Source organism: Calliphora vicina, chromosome X (assembly GCF_958450345.1).
Source record: "Calliphora vicina chromosome X, idCalVici1.1, whole genome shotgun sequence".
Taxonomy (NCBI): Eukaryota; Metazoa; Arthropoda; class Insecta; order Diptera; family Calliphoridae; genus Calliphora; species Calliphora vicina.
In genome coordinates this window covers 8463056-8480108 of record NC_088785.1, presented here as the reverse complement: position 1 = coordinate 8480108, position 17053 = coordinate 8463056, and the positions used below count along the sequence as shown (strand labels likewise).

The window sequence follows — 17053 nt, the reverse complement described above, 5'->3', positions numbered from 1 at the left end:
GTCCTAGTTTTTTTCCTTATATCTCAGCCATTTATGGATTTGCTGATTTTAAATAGGAAACAGCATGTCTGACATAATTATTGAAGATTTGGATCCCGAAGATATCTGGTGTCTTCAGAAAATTGATTTCAACAGACAGATAGACGTACATGGCTTAATCGACTACGTTATCTATAAGGATCCAGAATATATATGTATACTTTATAGGGTCGGAAAATTATATTGTGGAAATTACAAACGAAATGACAAACTTAAACCCTTCTCACGATGGTGAAGGGTATAATAAATATAACAACCCGTATATTGCAAACAAAAAATTTATAAAAAAAACTAAATATTAAAGTTTAAAAAATGAGTTTCTTGCTTATTTGTTTTTCCCTGTGTATGTATGTATGTGTTTACATTTACACTACCCCGGTTTGCGTCGCTTCGTTCTGCGTCCGTTTCGAAGTTGCGTCGTTTTTGTTTAAGTTTGCGTCACATGTTTCGAAGTTGCGTCGTTAGTGCTTCGATTTGCGTCGTTAATACGAAAAGCTAAACAGAAAAAGGGGATTTCCCGTTTAAGTCTAGTGCAAATTCGAAGTTGTGTCTTTTTAAAATTTCTGTGACTTCGAAGTTGCGTCGTTTTTGTTTAAGTTTGCGTCGTTAATATGAAAATGTTTGTACAAAGCTAAAACAGTTAGACAAGTACATAACAAAATCAGCACGAATGACAAATCCCACAGTTGAAATGATAACACAGAGGAACAAAATTGACATTTTGGTTTGGTGCCGCGGAAAATGTTTTTGATAATACATGTATGGTACATTCCATAGTCAAAACTATCTTTAGTTTTTTTTGCGCAGCTCTTGTTTTTAAGATATCGCGGTTTTAATTTTTTTGGTTATTCTGTATATTTTTCTCTTTTTGTTTGATTATTTCATAAATGGAGACTAAAATTAAAAATGCATTTTTATACTGGTATTCTACACAAAATTATCTTTTCTTTGACATAAATTTTGTTTATATAAATTTCAGGAGATATAGGTGATATCGCAAGGATGTTGAAAATTATCTTTTTTCAGTTTCATCCTTATAAGTTTGACCTATGGTAAAAGGGTTCAAAATTTTTTCACTATATACAATAAAATCATATCCATAAACTAATTTATATAAAAATATTGAAAATTCGCTGAAAATATACTAAACTATTTGGCAAATAACTCAAAGTTTTCCAATATTTTTCATATGTTTTTCGTATTAAAAAAATCATACAAATGTTCGTAACTTGAATTATACATAAACTAAAGATTTATTTTTTTAGATTAGCTTGATCACAAAATATCTCCGAATTTTTTATAAATTATAAGAAAAAACTAATTAAACTATCAATATTTCGGTTAGGTAAGGGCCCGTTTTTCTGAACGCCTCAAAAATAAAAATTTGCTTTAATTTCCTTTTTTTTGATAAATATAATGAGATGCTGTGTTAAAGATCCTAATATGTTTTGTCACACTTGTGGCGAATATATGTATGTTAAAAGATCAGCGAAAATCAATTACATACACTGCTCTCCAATTGTATTTTGCTTACTTTGGTATTCAAATTCGCAACTTAGACAATTCCTGGATATATAATGTAGAAATAAATCTATATGTTTGTAAAAATTAATTTTTCTCTATAAAATACTAGTGTTTTTAATAAAATTTTTAAGATTTTTTCCCCAAAAACGTTGTAAATCACGTAAATACAAAATTCGCAATATTTTATTAAGAAATAAGACTAAGGACTACCTAAAAATTTTGCAGTGCTAAATTTTTATTTAAAATTTTCATAATGCACAATTTTATTAAGGATAAAGCTAAAAGAGTCAAATTTAGACTTTCCTGAAAGATCAGACAAATATGCCAAAACATTCATTAGAATTATTATACTCAAAAGAAGCATATGCTTACGGAGACCAGTCTCATGCAAAATATTTTTCACATTCTTAGCTGCATTACCCAAAATTTTGAAGAAAAGCGCCAAAAAATAGGGTATTCAATGAAAATATAAAAACCGCGATATTTCGGAAACGCGAGCTGAATGGAAAAAAACAAGTATAACATAGTAATGAGGGTTCATCAACTTATACAAAACGTAGTTCAAATCTTGGGCACCAAAATCTCTGTTCCGCAGTGTAATCGATTTAGATGACTAAAGTTAACTTAACCTTTAACTTATGACGTGAAAATTTTTGACATAGTCAAAGATGTGATGTAAATTTTATGTAAAATTTTTATATTTTTACAATAATAAGAACTATTTAAAAAAAAAAATATATAAATATTTTTTATTGAAAAATCAATTTTTTCAGTTAGAATCTCGGAACCAAATTAATGAAAATCTATACAAATGTATGGAAAATCCTGTTTCGTTTTGCGTCGTTTCGGCTTGCGTCGCGTTTCTCCAGGCCCAATTAGCGACGCAAGCCGGGGTAGAGTAATGCGTTTGTGCAGATGTTTGTAACGCCCAAAAATATTAGTTTTATACCCACCTTAAACTTAGAATCACTTTCTGAGTCGATTAAACGATGTCCGTCCGTCTGGATGGCTGTCCATGTAAACCTTGTGCGCAGAGTACATGTCGCAATTTTGAAGATATTTCGATAAAATTTGGTACATATTATTTTTTCGGCCCAAGGACCAAGCCTATTGAAACTGGCTGAAATCGGTCCATTATTTCTCCTAGCTCCCATACTTTATCGGTCATAAATATTTAATTTATATATGTATCTCCACAAATTCCAATCCAAATATGTTTTATGTATACAAAATTCATGTCACCAAATTTTGTTACGATCGGTCCATAATAAATCATAGCTACCATATAGACCCGCTTCCTAAAATCACTTTAACGTGCATAAATCGCTTAAACATGTTGGTATAGACACAAAATTCAACATAGTTAACTTTCATATAGACATACAATGGTTGACAAAACAATGGAAACTTTTTCAAATATTTCATTAGTGGCCTAAAATCTGAAATATTTTTTTAAAAAATTTTAACATTTTTGTAGTATTTTATTTGTATACTTTTATTAACTTAATTTAACAAAAAACAAAGGACATAATTAATTAAATTCTAAAAATGAGAAAACAAAATTAAAAGATTACTTTATTACGGCATTGACAAAACAATGGAAACTTCGGTATTATTTTAACAAATATGGTCTAAACTTTGCAATAACTCAATATTTTGTTGGTTATCTCTTATTTTTTATAACTGCTACACATCGACGATGCATTGAACCAATTAAAGAGTCAATGGTCTCCTTTGAAATATTTTGCCATTCCCTTATAACCGCCTCCGATAAATCTTCCTTCCTGGTGTAATTTTGGGTCCTTATTTTACGATCTACAATTTCCCATAGATTTTCTATGGGATTGAGATCTGGCGATTGGGAAGGCCACTTCAAAACACGTACCTCGTTGGATTGTAACCACTCGGTTACAACCCTATAGGTGTGTTTAGGGTCGTTATCGTGTTGGAATCTCCAAACTAGGGGCATATTTTCCTCAGCGTATGGATACATAACATCGTTGAATATGGTTCTGTATCCTATACCTGTCATGGTATCTTTTATAATATGAATTGGGTTCATACCTTGCCCTGAAAAACATCCCCATACCATAATATTGCCACCGCCAAACTTTACAGTCTTATTTGTGTACTTTGGATCTAATCTTTTTCCCTTTGGTCGTCTTACAAATGTTCTCCCATCACTGCCTCTTAAATTTTATTTGTATTCGTCGGAAAAGAGGACAGTATTCCATTTCTGTATCGACCAGTTTAAATGATCCCTGGGAAATTGTAGACGAGCAGAACGGTTCTTTTTAGAAATGAGTGTTTTTTGCACAGGACGATAGCAACCAAGACCAGCCTCATTTGACCTGCGACTAACTGTTCGGGTACTTATTTCAAATTTTAGGCTATTAACAACCTGTCGAGGAGTTATTTTTGGGAATTTCTTGAACTCTCTCGCTATTAAATTATCTTGTCTAGGAGTAGTCTTACGAGGTCTACCACCTAAATGTTCAGTTTTTTTTATTTATTGAATATTTGTCACAGATACTTTTTTATTTTAAACCAGCTTTAAAATCGTTAATTATTTTATTTTTTAAGTCTTCACAAATCTTAACTTTAGCCATTTTCGTTAACTTTGAAAAAAAGCAATTATGCGAAAAACTTAGAAAAAGAAATTGTGAAAAATTACCAGAATTTAAAAATAAAATAACTGTAAACAGGATGATTTTTACATCGTTCTTTTAAATATTATTTTCGTTTTACACTTCTTTCTTGCAGAAGTTTAAAAGTTTACATTGTTTTATCAGTAGCGAAATAGTGAATATTTCGACCCAATTTCATAGTGATCGGTACATAATTGGTCATAGCTCCCATATTAACCCACTTCCGAAAATCACTCAAAAATATAAATTATTGAAATTTTAAAAGAAAAATGTTTTTGCTCTTTTACTTAGTGTAGGGTATTATATGGTAGGGCTTGACCGACCTTACTTTCTTACTTGTTTTTATTTGACTATAATTTTTAAAATCTTAATTTGATTGGAACAGTTCTCAGCTGGTGTTCTACTACAAGTGTTCGGTTTATATCCATGAAAGTAAAAAAGTCTTTTAAGTTCAAGTTTTAGAGAAATTTGGGAAAAAGAAAAAACCCATAAACAAGCCATTGAGAAAATTGGCGGGTAATGTGGTATACCATGTTCTGTTAATATTGTATGCTAAACCACATAACCGATGCATAGTATTTTAATTTGTAAATGAGTTGCGTTTTATTTATTTATCGCATTCAATGGATGCGACTAAAGTTGGCGGCTGACCAAGCTTACCAGAAGCTCCTCAATACATTCTTCGCTTTGTAGGAGACATTAAATGACTGATGCGAAAAAATGTCCATTTGTTATTTCTAATAGCTCAGATAGCTTTCTTCAAATCTTCCGCTGCCCATTTTCATACTTCACATTTCTTTTGCATATTATTTGTTTGAAATTTGTTAACTATACCACATTAGCTGACGACGTGGTTTATTTAAATTATTATAAAATTAAATATTTACACCAAATATGCTATATTGTTGCATGTGTTATTCAATAGCAAAATATTCCCATTTGACTTTAAAATTAAATTAATGAAGTTTAAAACACGTGATTTTAGAAAAAAATAATTTTTAACAGATCACAAAAAAAGTCTATCACAAGATCACGCTGATTTTTTACAACGACTATTTCCATGACCTGCAAAAATGAAGTACACTCACCCAATGTTAATTTTCTGAGATCATAAAACTCTTAACCCTTAAATGCATGATTTTTACTTTTATTTATTATATTTAGTTTAGCTTTAGTTTGATTTAGAATTTCTTTAACTGAAACTTTTAGTACTCCATTTGATTTTTCTGAATTAGTATCAAGGTTATATTCGTCTAAAATTAATTGGAACTGGAATGTAGACAATTGGCAACAATATGCATTAAAGGGTTAAACTTGGTAACGTTACTTCTATGCTCTTAGTTTTAGAGAAAAGTAGTTATACCACATTACCCGCCTATACCATATAACCGAACTTACTCTATATGTACGAATTGGGTTTTGTAATTTTTTATGTACTTAAAAAAAGTTTTTTTTGTTGAAAAAAATAAAAAGTTTTCTTCAAAAAGTATATGGCAACACTGGTTGTAGGTAACTACAACTTACACAATTCTCTCTTGAGTTGTTCAACTTCTAGTTCTTCAAACTTCATGCTTATAATTTGGAATCCCACTTCTGACACCAATTGTTACGTTTTAACCTTTTTAAAACGTTGGTTTATTTCCTTTAAATAAACCGGATACTTTTGATTGCAAATAAAAAGCAGTTTAGTAGTTTAAAATTAAACAACTCTGTATTTATTTAAATTTATACAACAACACTTTAAATAGTCTCTCAGTGTTTTTATACACGTTTAAAAAGTCGCAGAAATACACACACACTTTTTAATGCAGTTGATGTCTTTACTTAACGATGTTTCAAATTAGACTTATTAGTTTGGTGTTCTCACGGTAACTGCATTACCATCTAGAAAGCTCTATTTCTACCATCATCTTCAAACTGGAATATTCGAATTCTAAAGCTTTCGATGTTAATCATTATTATTTAGTGTTGCCATACTTACAAACAATGTTCAACTCAAAGCTTTTATTCAATGTGTTACAGTTTGAGAGGCACTGCTGCTTGAGAAGCATTATACAACTTTAAACCAGCCGTTAAAACAGTTATATTTAAATTCATGTACAATTTCGTAACAATATTTTCTTTTTTTGTGTTTTTTTCTATTGATTGTTATTTTTATGTGACATTCAACAAAAAACAAAAAAACACCAAATTATACTTCAAAATAAAAATTTTAAATATTTTTGGTAAACAAAATTTATTTTTTTCCATAGTTGTTTTTTTCATTTTTTGGAAAAAAAATATTTTCGTATATTACCAAAAGTTTAGAACAACTTTACTATTCAAAATTTTTTGAAAATACAGTACATTACATTTTGGTATAAACACAAATTTGGTGCATTTTTTGTATTTTCTGTTAATAATACAAAAAGTTTTATCTAATTTTAGTACATTATGGTAAATAAGTATACTTTTATTTAATTCAGTACAATATTGAATATTTAATTTATTTGATGCAAAATTAAAAAGAGAAAAAAAAAACAAACAAACAAACAACTTTATTATTAAAATATACAAAATTATAAAAATGTTTTGGAATTTAGTATTGCTGTCAAAATAAACAATTACATCGTGTTGCTCTTCACATTCAAGAGTCATGTTTTGATTTTCTCTCGCCAAAGTCTCCGTTTCTCTTTTCGTTCTAATCTTTATAACTTTAGCACTTGGTTTATTACTGTTTTTTATTTTTTGAAATTTAAAGTTGGTCATGTAATTTTATTTATTCATTACTTTTGCACTTTTTAGGTTTTGTTTTGTTTAAATTTACTTTTTCTCAGTGGTTTATATATTAACTGTTGAAGAAAAATAGCTTATTAAAATTTATTGTTTAATTCAAAATATGTTTTTAATTAATGAAGTTCATACACTACATACGAATAATTTGTATACATTATCAATAAAAAGGACATGGGTGCATTTGTGAGATACTTTATTTTTTAGAACTGAACAATATAATAAATAGCTGTTTCTTGTAATTCACATACCCATTCACATCGATTGAATGGGTATGTGAATTACCTAAATTATTTAAGTTCGACGGAAATTATAATCGAAATCAAATATAATAGTTTTTTTTTAATGATAATAATTCATAAAATTTAGTGCCTATGCGTCACGATAACATTGTTGAGGCAATAATGCAGTGCAAATATTTATACAATTTTATAAATATAAAATAAAAAAGCAACAATTTTACAATATAAAGTGATTATTTGTGCACTCTCGGTAATATGAACGCCGTCTAACGTGAACACCGCCTAACGTGAACAAGCTTTTGTTTACATTGACTACTCTGTAACGTGAACAAAATCAGAAAGCTCTATAACGTGTACAATTTTTTTCACTGTATTTGTTTTCTAAGCTGACTGAAACACTAAAATACATACATTAAATTCGATTTTTAAAGTTTTGGAAATACCCTATATAAAAAGTGTTTGTATCCTATAAATTATTTTTTTGTGTATGGCAACGAGTAAGTAATTTTATTTGATATGTAATTTTATTTCAATGTATATTTTCTCGTGATCTCGTTTTGTTTTATAAAGCATTTAAATCAACAATTTTTGGTTTTATATTTTAATAATGAAAATGATAATAAAAGAATTTCACGTTTAAGCGTGTAAATTTTATATTTTTTCCCATGAAATTCGACAATCGCAAAGGTGAACAATTTCACTAACATGAACTCCCTTGGTTTTATTTAGTTCACGTTACCGCGAGTGCACTGTATTTAAAAAAGAAGCATTTCAATATTTTGAAGTAGAAATTGTTTTAATTTTCTTTTAAAAACAGAAATTCGTTCTAAATTTCTTAGATATTGTGGAAGATTATTGAATTCTATGCAACCCATATATTCTACTCGTTGTTTTGTAGTTTCCAATCTGTATCTTGCTACTCGAAGATTTGAACTGTTTCTTGCATAGAAAGCTATATGGTTTCTGGTAAATATAATGGTATGATGACCAATATTATGTATTGCTTTATAATATAAAACTATAAACTTTTGCAATACGTACATAAACATATTAGCGGTATTCACTGTTAAGTGCGAATGGTATTGCATCATTGCAAATGCAAAATTGTAAAGGTTTTTGTGTGTATTTTGTTATTGGATTACGGTAAAATTTTGCATTTGCAATGATGCTAGACCATTCGCACTTAACAGTGAATACCGCTATTATGTGTATGTACGTATTGCAAAAGTTGCTTTTTATATAAACCATGGACAGACAAAATAATTTTTGAAATATCATTATATAAATCCGAAGTTAAATATGTTATGGGCAAATTAAAAACATATCCCACTCGCATCCCATTAAGCGACCAAATAGGTCTTCAAGGAAAATATCTAAGCTTTATTTTAAGAAAAAACTGGCCCATTTTGAGAAAAAAGTGAAAAAAGTTTTTGATTTCGGAAAAAAATATTAAAATTTTTTTTTAAAATTTTTTTTTTCGAAAGATTGAAGAAAGAGCTATCTAAACTATTTGGGACACATTTTGCTAAGAACAATAAGTAATAAGTTACATGGATAAGAAAACACACCTGCTTGGCCAAAATGTAAAATATTGACCCTAGAGTTCATAACCGGGTAACCGAAAACCCGGTTTTTCATCAAAATCTCGGTTTTTTGCAAACCGGTTAATTTGGAATGTTGGTTTTCGGTTAACCGGTTTATCCGAATTATATCACTCGGTTAACCGGTTTTTAAAATTTGATATTAAAATCAATAAATCTCATGTTATTTATAGTCATTGTATACACTAGGGTGGCCCTTAATAAACGAAAGTTGGATTTTGGCCATTCTCACCCCCCAGTTTGGTGAACATTAGTAAAAAAATCATCCTGAAAAAATTTTAGGTAAATCGGTTGGGGTTAAGACGTGCCGCAAGCCCTCTGAAGTTTTGAGATGCATTTACAAGGGGAAAAAATTCATTTTTTTCAGTTTTTGTAAAAATTTTGCCATTAAAAAATTACTTTTGTAATTCAATTTAAAAGAATCGAAATGTGTACGTAATTGTCGTTCTAATGAGACATAAAAAACAGAAATCGGTTAAAAAATTTTAAAGTTATTAAAAATTCGCCAGGCCATTAACGTGTCTCAGGCCACTAGAACAAGAAATGTTGGAACAAAATTAACATATTTTGAGAAATATTAAAATAAAAGCTCATTTTTACTTAAAATATGTCCATATTTACTTGTATATGAGTTTTTGTCTTCGTAGGATACCGTTAACCTATTCTTAGGTATGAACAAAAAAAATTAATTTTTTTAACGGCAGTTTCAAAACTCCATTTTCAAATTTTTAAAAATTTTGTTAAACAAATTTCAGAATTTTTTGATCATCTCATTGGGATTTATTAAGAGTATAATAGGGAATTAAATCGCTTTTGTAAATACTAGGCTTTGTGTTATATTTTTGTTAAATTTCATCAAAATCGGCCCAAAAATATACAACATTTCGATCATTTCGAAATCTTTCCAAGAGAAATTCCAAATATTGAAAAATTTTACCTTTGACCTTCACGATTTAAGGGTTAACGTCTTCCGATTTTAGTAGAAGTTTCAGAGTATATTTTGAATTATCTGGACTATAATATTCTGAATAGGTTTTACTTAAAATTCATAAGAGTAAGGAAATAGAGCTCATTGGCCTAAAAATTGCCAAATAATTGGTTTTTCTCGAAAATTTCAAAATTTAAATCGCAGGTACGGAAAAACTATAAGAGATATTTTCATAATTTTTTCACATTTTTATTCCCTATTATACTCTTAATAAATCCCAATGAGATGATCAAAAAATTCTGAAATTTGTTTAACAAAATTTTTAAAAATTTGAAAATGGAGTTTTGAAACTGCCGTTAAAAAAATTAAATTTTTTTGTTCATACCTAAGAATAGGTTAACGGTATCCTACGAAGACAAAAACTCATATACAAGTAAATATGGACATATTTTAAGTAAAATGAGCTTTTATTTTAATATTTCTCAAAATATGTTAATTTTGTTCCTACATTTCATGTTCTAGTGGCCTGAGACACGTTAATGGCCTGGCGAATTTTTAATAACTTTAACATTTTTTGACCGATTTCTGTTTTTTATGTCTCATTAGAACGACAATTACGTACACATTTCGATTCTTTTAAATTAAATTACAAAAGTAATTTTTTAATGGCAAAATTTTTACAAAAACTGAAAAAAATGCATTTTTTCCCCTTGTAAATGCATCTCAAAACTTCAGAGGGCTTGCGGCACGTCTTAACCCCAACCGATTTACCTAAAATTTTTTCAGGATGATTTTTTTGCTAATGTTCACCAAACTGGAGGGTGAGAATGGCCAAAATCCAACTTTCGTTTATTAAGGGCCACCCTAGTATACACATTATAACCTCTTTGGATATTTTTTTTATGAATTACAATGATTCGAAATAGTTGAGGATGATGAGTTTACGTAGAAACTTTTTCAGAATCAATTACAGATAATGAAACTATTAAAAATTAAATTCCGCATAATTCTAGAAGTTTAAGCTAAATCTTACTAATTATTCATCAAAAATTTAGTGATGATTTTACCAAACGTTAATTTGAATTAAAAAATCTTTCAATAAATTTGACTTTATTAGTGTGTTTCGTTAGCTTAGTGTACAAACGTGCTAAGTTCATTTTCAGAAATATAACAGGAGAGACAAAAAAGTTCTGAAATCCTAGATTTTAAAAACGTTTAAAGAACTTATGCATCATTAGTTTTGTCAATTTGGCTGCCGTAATAATTTAATGGCCATACGAATTTTTTTTCCTCAAGGTGGATTTTTATCACTTTTTCTATATTTTAGCACGGTTATATCTCGTATACCGTACGGAATATCTCTTTTGTGGCTGAAGAAAAGTTGTAGATATTGAATAGTAGAAGAAAAGTACGGAACATACCTACCCAAAAAAGTTGCATCCAGTGCCTTAAAAATCGCAAAAATACCCATTTTTTTAAATTTTTTACCAATTTTTCACCTTTTTGCTCAATAACTGGATTACAAATCCAATTATGGACCGAACACCATGAAATTAGGTCGTGTGATTTGTGTTTATATGAAAGTTATTTATTATGAATTTTGCTTCTATACCATCATTTTAACAGATTTATTCACTTTAAAGTGATTTTCGGATGCGGGTCTTATTTTGGTGACATGAATCGTATGGCCATTAAATTATTATGGCAGCCAACTTGACAAAACTAATGATACAGAAGTTCTTATTTTTGGGGCTACTTTCACGTGCAATTTTTTTTTTTTTTTTAAAGAGAAGTAACACTCAGGCAATTAATATGCCTATATATAATTGTGTTACTTTCTTTGGAAAGGGGATAGAGAGTAGAAGAAAAGGTGGTGAAAGGAGAAGAAAAGCTTTTTAATTGACAACTCTGCAATTGCGCGTTATGTTTGTTATTAGTGCAGGTTGCAACGCCTGTGGTGGTGAGATGGCGCATTAGTCAAGCCAACAACCTTTATTTAATTATTTTACTTCGGTGGCGTTTTAGTGTTATACCACCGAAGGAGGGCGCTGTGATAAATATTAGTTATTAGTAAACTAATAATTATTATAAACTGATGTTGTTGATTGACAGCGGCTGGGAATCGAACCCAGGCCACAAATACCATATCATGCTTAATGATCAAACGCGCTAACAATTATGCCACAGCACCCTCTAATTGTCAGAATTGAGTCCCAAAGCAATGGACTGAAAAATGTTGTACTGTGTTATTTATTACTTATTTGGTATGATTTATAATTACAAATAATCACAGTTAAGAAGAAGTGCGTTTGCATCTTATTGGTCCTTTTTCGGTCTTGGAACATTTTGTTTCAAAACAAGTATTACATATTTAGTAACATAGTTATACTCAATTCCATTTGACTTAGATAATAGTTTTCACATTTTTACAAAATAAAATGGAAGTTATTAAATATTAACCATTCCTGACTACTAAAAACTAAAATGTTTAAAGCTAAGTATGTATACTTTATTGGATATTTTATGTTTTCTACATATAAAAATGTATTCATGTCGGTTAACCGGTTAAACCGATTTTTTCGAAATCGGTTAACAGTAAAACCGGTTTTCTAAAAAAGTCCAATTTTCGGTTAACCGACAACCCGGTTTTTTAAAAAGTCGGTTTTTTATAAACACTAATTGACCCCCTCTAACTCTGAGAGTTCTCGACCGATCTTGTTGAAAAATTGTGTCTAAATTACTATCCAATAAAACTAACATTGATGCAAATTTTATCCCGATCGGTAGACATCGATTTCAAAAGTTGATTCACTTGACATGAAATGGCCCATATATCGAGCCCTTAGCGCCAAAATATCGTAAGCGACAAAACACAAATTTTACAGGAGAAGGTTTTTGTTTGATTATTTTGAAATTTATACATAGAATTAAAAATGTTTTGATGAAATATATTATAATTTTGTTCAAGCTATTTATTGGCAGCAAAGAAATTATAGTTTGTTCACATTGTGCATTAATTATGGCGTTTACGATATATTTTTTTATATTAGGCTACTTTTATGGAAAAAACTTGTCTCTTACGATATTTATATTTTTCTTGTTTGTTTTGATTTAAAGCGATAATAAGTTTAATTCTATATATGGGGCATTTCACGTCAAGTGAACCAACTTTTGAAATCGATGTCTTCCGATCGCGATGAAATTTGCACCAATGTTAGTTCTATTGGATAGTAATTCGGACACCATTTTTCAACAAGATCGGTCGATAACTCTCTGAGTTATAGGAGGTCAAAATTTTACATTTTGGTCAAACAGGTGTTTTTTTTTATCCATATAACTTATTACCTATTGTTCTTAGCAAAATGTGTCCCAAATAGTTTAGATAGCTATTTATGCAATCTTTCGAAAAAAAAAAATTAAAAAAATTTAATAAAATATTTTTGATTTTTTTTTTTAAATCAAAAATATTTTTGACTTTTTTTTCAAAATGGGCCCTTTTTATTTTTTTTTTTTATTTTTTTTAAGAAAGCTTAGGTCTTTTCCTATGGTCGCTTAGTGGGATGCGAGTGGGATATCTATCAAAAAAAATATTTTGTAACTCAAGATTTAAAATTTTTGAATTTTTTTGCAAAATCAAAAACTTTGTTGACTTTTTTTAAAAAAAATGGACCCATTTTTTAATTTTTTTTTACTCAGAAGAAAGCTTATGTGTTTTCCTTTAACACCCTTTTTGTCGCTTAGTGGGATGCGAGTGGGATATCTATAAAAAAAATGTTTTGTAACTCAAGACATACAATTTTTTACTTTTTTTTGAAAAATCAAAAACCTTTTTGACTTTTTTTTTTCCAAAATGGACTCTTTTTTATTAATTTTCTTTTCTCAAAAGAAAGCTTAGGTCTTTTCCTTTAAAACCTTTTTGGTCGCTTAGTGGGATGCGAGTGGGATATCAATCAAAATAAATGTTTTGTAACTCAAGACAAATGTTTTTAAATTGATTTTTTTCATATTTGTGTGTAAGTGTTTATAAAACCTTAAAAATAAAAACCACAACAACTGACCGATAATAGCCACTGGAGGGGTGCAATATGAGGCCGACCGCTATTAATTTTCCACCCCCAAAATTTGTCTGAGTTTTGTATCTTGCGGCTTTTTTAGTCAATCCTAGAGGTAGTTTTCAGCGCACGTGATTTTCATTGTTAAAATATCAGGTGCCCCAGAAACAAATTTTTGGAATCAAGTGGAAATATTTTATGGCCCTTCTCCGAAGTACCAGTTTATTTATTATTTTATGACATTTGACCAATAAAACTAACATTGATGCAAATTTTATCCCGATCGGTAGACATCGATTTCAAAAGTTGATTCACTTGACATGAAATGGCCCATATATCGAGCCCTTAGCGCCAAAATATCGTAAGCGACAAAACACAAATTTTACAGGAGAAGGTTTTTGTTTGATTATTTTGAAATTTATACATAGAATTAAAAATGTTTTGATGAAATATATTATAATTTTGTTCAAGCTATTTATTGGCAGCAAAGAAATTATAGTTTGTTCACATTGTGCATTAATTATGGCGTTTACGATATATTTTTTTATATTAGGCTACTTTTATGGAAAAAACTTTTCTCTTACGATATTTATATTTTTCTTGTTTGTTTTGATTTAAAGCGATAATAAGTTTAATTCTATATATGGGGCATTTCACGTCAAGTGAACCAACTTTTGAAATCGATGTCTTCCGATCGCGATGAAATTTGCACCAATGTTAGTTCTATTGGATAGTAATTCGGACACCATTTTTCAACAAGATCGGTCGATAACTCTCTGAGTTATAGGAGGTCAAAATTTTACATTTTGGTCAAACAGGTGTTTTTTTTTATCCATATAACTTATTACCTATTGTTCTTAGCAAAATGTGTCCCAAATAGTTTAGATAGCTATTTATGCAATCTTTCGAAAAAAAAAAAATTAAAAAAATTTAATAAAATATTTTTGATTTTTTTTTTTAAATCAAAAATATTTTTGACTTTTTTTTCAAAATGGGCCCTTTTTATTTTTTTTTTTTATTTTTTTTAAGAAAGCTTAGGTCTTTTCCTATGGTCGCTTAGTGGGATGCGAGTGGGATATCTATCAAAAAAAATATTTTGTAACTCAAGATTTAAAATTTTTGAATTTTTTTGCAAAATCAAAAACTTTGTTGACTTTTTTTAAAAAAATGGACCCATTTTTTAATTTTTTTTTACTCAGAAGAAAGCTTATGTGTTTTCCTTTAACACCCTTTTTGTCGCTTAGTGGGATGCGAGTGGGATATCTATAAAAAAAATGTTTTGTAACTCAAGACATACAATTTTTTACTTTTTTTTGAAAAATCAAAAACCTTTTTGACTTTTTTTTTTCCAAAATGGACTCTTTTTTATTAATTTTCTTTTCTCAAAAGAAAGCTTAGGTCTTTTCCTTTAAAACCTTTTTGGTCGCTTAGTGGGATGCGAGTGGGATATCAATCAAAATAAATGTTTTGTAACTCAAGACAAATGTTTTTAAATTGATTTTTTTCATATTTGTGTGTAAGTGTTTATAAAACCTTAAAAATAAAAACCACAACAACTGACCGATAATAGCCACTGGAGGGGTGCAATATGAGGCCGACCGCTATTAATTTTCCACCCCCAAAATTTGTCTGAGTTTTGTATCTTGCGGCTTTTTTAGTCAATCCTAGAGGTAGTTTTCAGCGCACGTGATTTTCATTGTTAAAATATCAGGTGCCCCAGAAACAAATTTTTGGAATCAAGTGGAAATATTTTATGGCCCTTCTCCGAAGTACCAGTTTATTTATTATTTTATGACATTTGACTTTAAGAAGTGGGTGGAGAGGTAGAAGTTGAGAGGTAGGTTATTTATATGGTGATTTATTTTTATTATTATTTGTAACATTTGGTTAAAATAGGTACTTTAGTATGTAAGCCCTTCTTGACCCTAATAAAAGATTTTAGACTCATTCATTAAAACGTACTACCTATATGATCTTAAAAAACTATTTATTGTCATTCTGAAGACATACGGAAATCAGTTTTTTAGAAACAGCGTTAAAGTTAAGACGTGTGTTATTTACATAAATACTTACAAAATTCAAAATGTCTACGACTTCTAAAAAGGCTAAGGTTGAAAATGAAATTTATTCGTCTTTTTGTTTTAATCCCTTTAACAAAATGAAGCACAGATCATCAGATATGCGAAATATTTCCGACGGCTTATTAAAAAAATTCCCTACGCTGTCAAAACGATTGAAAATTTGTGGATCATGCAGGAAAGAGCTCGGAAAGTTGAACGAATTACCGAATTTGAATAGTAATTAATAGCGGTCGGCCTCATATTGCACCCCTCCAGTGGCTATTATCGGTCAGTTGTGGTTTTTATTTTTAAGGTTTTAGAAACACTTACACACAAATATGAAAAAAATCAATTTAAAAACATTTGTCTTGAGTTACAAAACATTTATTTTGATAGATATCCCACTCGCATCCCACTAAGCGACAAAAAGGGTGTTAAAGAAAAACACATAAGCTTTCTTCTGAGCAAAAAAAAAAATTAAAAAATGGGTCCATTTTTTTAAAAAAAGTAAACAAAGTTTTTGATTTTGCAAAAAAATTCAAAAATTTTAAATCTTGAGTTACAAAATATTTTTTTTGATAGATATCCCACTCGCATCCCACTAAGCGACCATATAGGTCGCTTAGGAAAAGACCTAAGCTTTCTTAAAAAAAAAAATAAAAAGCCGCAAGATTTTGAAAAAAAAAGTCAAAAATATTTTTGATTTAAAAAAAAAATCAAAAATATTTTATTAAATTTTTTTAATTTTTTTTTTCGAAAGATTGCATAAATAGCTATCTAAACTATTTGGGACACATTTTGCTAAGAACAATAGGTAATAAGTTATATGGATAAAAAAAACATGTTTGGCCAAAATGTAAAAATTTGACCCCCTATAACTCAGAGAGTTCTCGACCGATCTTGTTGAAAAATTGTGTCTGAGTTACTATCCAATAGAACTAAGCTTGGTACAAATTTCATCCCGATCGGAAGACATCGATGGGACATGAAATGCCCCATATATAAAAGATTGCATAAATAGCTATCTAAACTATTTGGGACACATTTTGCTAAGAACAATAGGTAATAAGTTATATGGATAAAAAAAACATGTTTGGCCAAAATGTAAAAATTTGACCCCCTATAACTCAGAGAGTTCTCGACCGATCTTGTTGAAAAATTGTGTCTGAGTTACTATCCAATAGAAC

The 17053-nt window shown here is 29.3% G+C and overlaps 1 long non-coding RNA gene across 1 annotated transcript in view; it reads right to left on the bottom strand.

The window, feature by feature from the left end:
* LOC135962837 (uncharacterized) overlaps positions 1 to 7003 on the bottom strand; it is a 139347-nt gene extending 132344 nt beyond the window's left edge. Inside the window, exon 1 of the long non-coding RNA XR_010576701.1 lies at positions 6819 to 7003. This is a non-coding gene — a long non-coding RNA (uncharacterized LOC135962837). The remainder of the gene's footprint in view (positions 1 to 6818) is intronic.
* Positions 7004 to 17053: the final 10050 nt, after the last annotated feature.